This window comes from Aedes albopictus, chromosome 2 (genome assembly GCF_035046485.1).
Source record: "Aedes albopictus strain Foshan chromosome 2, AalbF5, whole genome shotgun sequence".
Classification (NCBI taxonomy): domain Eukaryota; kingdom Metazoa; phylum Arthropoda; class Insecta; order Diptera; family Culicidae; genus Aedes; species Aedes albopictus.
This window is the reverse complement of record NC_085137.1, coordinates 183,379,139-183,381,570: the sequence shown is the minus strand read 5'-3', so window position 1 is coordinate 183,381,570 and position 2,432 is coordinate 183,379,139. Positions and strand designations below refer to the sequence as shown.

Sequence of the window (2,432 nt, the reverse complement as noted above, 5' to 3'; positions counted from 1 at the left end):
TGAAATAAATTATATTTTTAAGCTTGTTATTATCGTCTTGGTATTGATGGGTCTCCAGTAATAGTAAAGGTGGTCACGCAGTCAACTAAGAGGTCTGATATTTTTCAGCTCTGCCTATAAATTGAACTTAACACCGGATATATGTGCCATCAGTAAGTTTCCCAACTCGACGGTGGCTTGGATAAAATTCTTGCTTTTATAAATAAAGATTCAGGATGCTCACGTCGACGGAAAGATCATGAGTACATATTCGACGAGAAAGGCACTATCACCACTAGGTGGATTAATCCGGTTTTTTTTTTGAAAATCAATCTTATGAAATCGCCAGAAGAGTTCCGTAAGATATCATCGTAGTGATTATCAAATAAATTGCCTTAGAGAATCAGTCCTGAATCATGGGAATCTTTACGACAAACTAATTACAAAAAAATCTAGTACAATTACTGTCTAAATGTAACCTAAACTCATTAAAGAATTTCTGGAAGTGAGAATCGATGGTTTTCCTAAACAGTGCGTAGGACAAACGGCTTACCAGGAGTATCTTATTCGGACTATATTCTACGCTAAAAATAATCCGGCCCATGGTGAACGGCAGAAAGAAATTATTTGCAATAATTGTTCAGTCTGTCTCACATGTTAGTCTGGACAAGAACGATGCTCGTGGCAGAAAAGAAAACTCAATACTTATTCAAGATGCAATGATCAACAAGTAACGTTCGATGAACTACTGTTTCAGAAAATTTGTGACGCTCGGCAATATCAACATAAGCAAGAACAACGATCACCACCTTAACGACAAGAACGGAGCTGGCACAGACAAACCACAGAATATCGAGGTCAATGAAGTAATCATCCATCCTGAGTACAAGTCGCGACGGAAGCTCAATGACATAGCGATTCTGCGACTGGAAAAGGAAGTTTCATTCAGCGAAAGTAGGTGGTCCTCATTAGATTGTTATCGGACATGTATATGTATGAACGTATCTTTTTGTACTCCATTTCAGGTATTCGACCAATATGCATTCCCAGCAGGGGGAGATTCGAGCTGTCCTCGATTCCATCCCGATTCTGCATTGTTGGTGGGGGGCAAACAAGAACCAACAAAGTTTCCGATGTGCTGAAATACGCTGAAGTTTCTGAGCTACCAATCGATAGGTGCAAAAAAATCATCCCTAGATTCAACGTGGCCGTCAAATTGGATGAAACTTACGTTTGTACCGCAGGGGCCAATCAGGGAAATCACTGTAATGGAGATTCGGGAGGCCCACTTCAGTACAAATCTAAGCTATCCCATCGATTCGTTCAACATGGAGTGGTGTCTTTTGGGGTCGCAGCTTGTGAGAAACCCGAGCTTCCTGGAGTCTACACAAGGGTTGATCAGTTTGCTAGCTGGATCCATCAAGTGGTGTACGGTGGTTGATAATTAAGCTAATATTGTATGCATTTATCTCAGTCCATTTAGATCTAGCGGCAGAATTATCTTGTTCATATTTATTCCAAAATGTCGCATAAGTTTCTATAATTATCGTTTTACGGTCTTTTCACAAAAAAAAAAATGTCGGAAGATTTCTGGAGATATTTTCATATTTGATGGCGGCAGTCTAACATTATATAAGATATAAAAATTTAAATGATGAAAATATAAAAAAATAAAAATAAATATAAAAATATTAAAAGTCTAATGTGTCATAAACAGATGAACCGATTATCTTAATTTTATGGCAACCCAAGTGATTATAAATATATATCTACACCTGCAATTATTTTCGGTAACCGCAAGTTCCACAAAAATATGTAAAAAATCTCCGGAGCCGATGAAAAAATATGAAAACCTTAGAAAACGACAATTAAAAAAAAACAAAAAAGAACTGAAAAGCGTACAAATGTGCCACAAATATTGAAATAAATATATTTGAAGTTTCGATGTTGGTGATTCAGTAGAATGTCAACTTAATAGCATCAGCGGTAGCCAACAGCGATTCGAGGGTTCACAATTTTTACGGTTTAATACGTATTGCTCAAACTTTGAAGACTGCGTGATTATTCTTAAATATTATCAAATTAATCTGCAACTCCATGAAAAAGGTTAAGATCCTATCAGTGCGATCCTTTTCTAATATGTTTTCAACCGTCGTTTTATTTGTGCAAGGTGTCTCCTAATAAGACGTTATTTAAGGTTTGAATTTCTGTGATAGTACCAGTGAGCAACTGGTTTTTATTTATCTATGACCCCTGTATGTTAAATGATTTTGAGCTTGGTACTGATTATCGTATACTAAATAATATTAAATACAATATTAATGAGCATCATCACCTCAACTAAACTATTTTCAAGATGACAGTCCTCTATGCATACGTACACTCCCGTTCAAAAGTTTGGGGTCACCCCCTCAAAAACATGTCATTTTTTTAGGCCCACATCTCCGCCAATT

The 2,432-nt window shown here is 36.8% G+C and overlaps 1 pseudogene; it reads left to right on the top strand.

The window, feature by feature from the left end:
* The first annotated feature begins 608 nt into the window (after nucleotides 1-608).
* Nucleotides 609-1,471, top strand: LOC109419539 (serine protease grass-like; annotated as a pseudogene).
* Nucleotides 1,472-2,432: the final 961 nt, after the last annotated feature.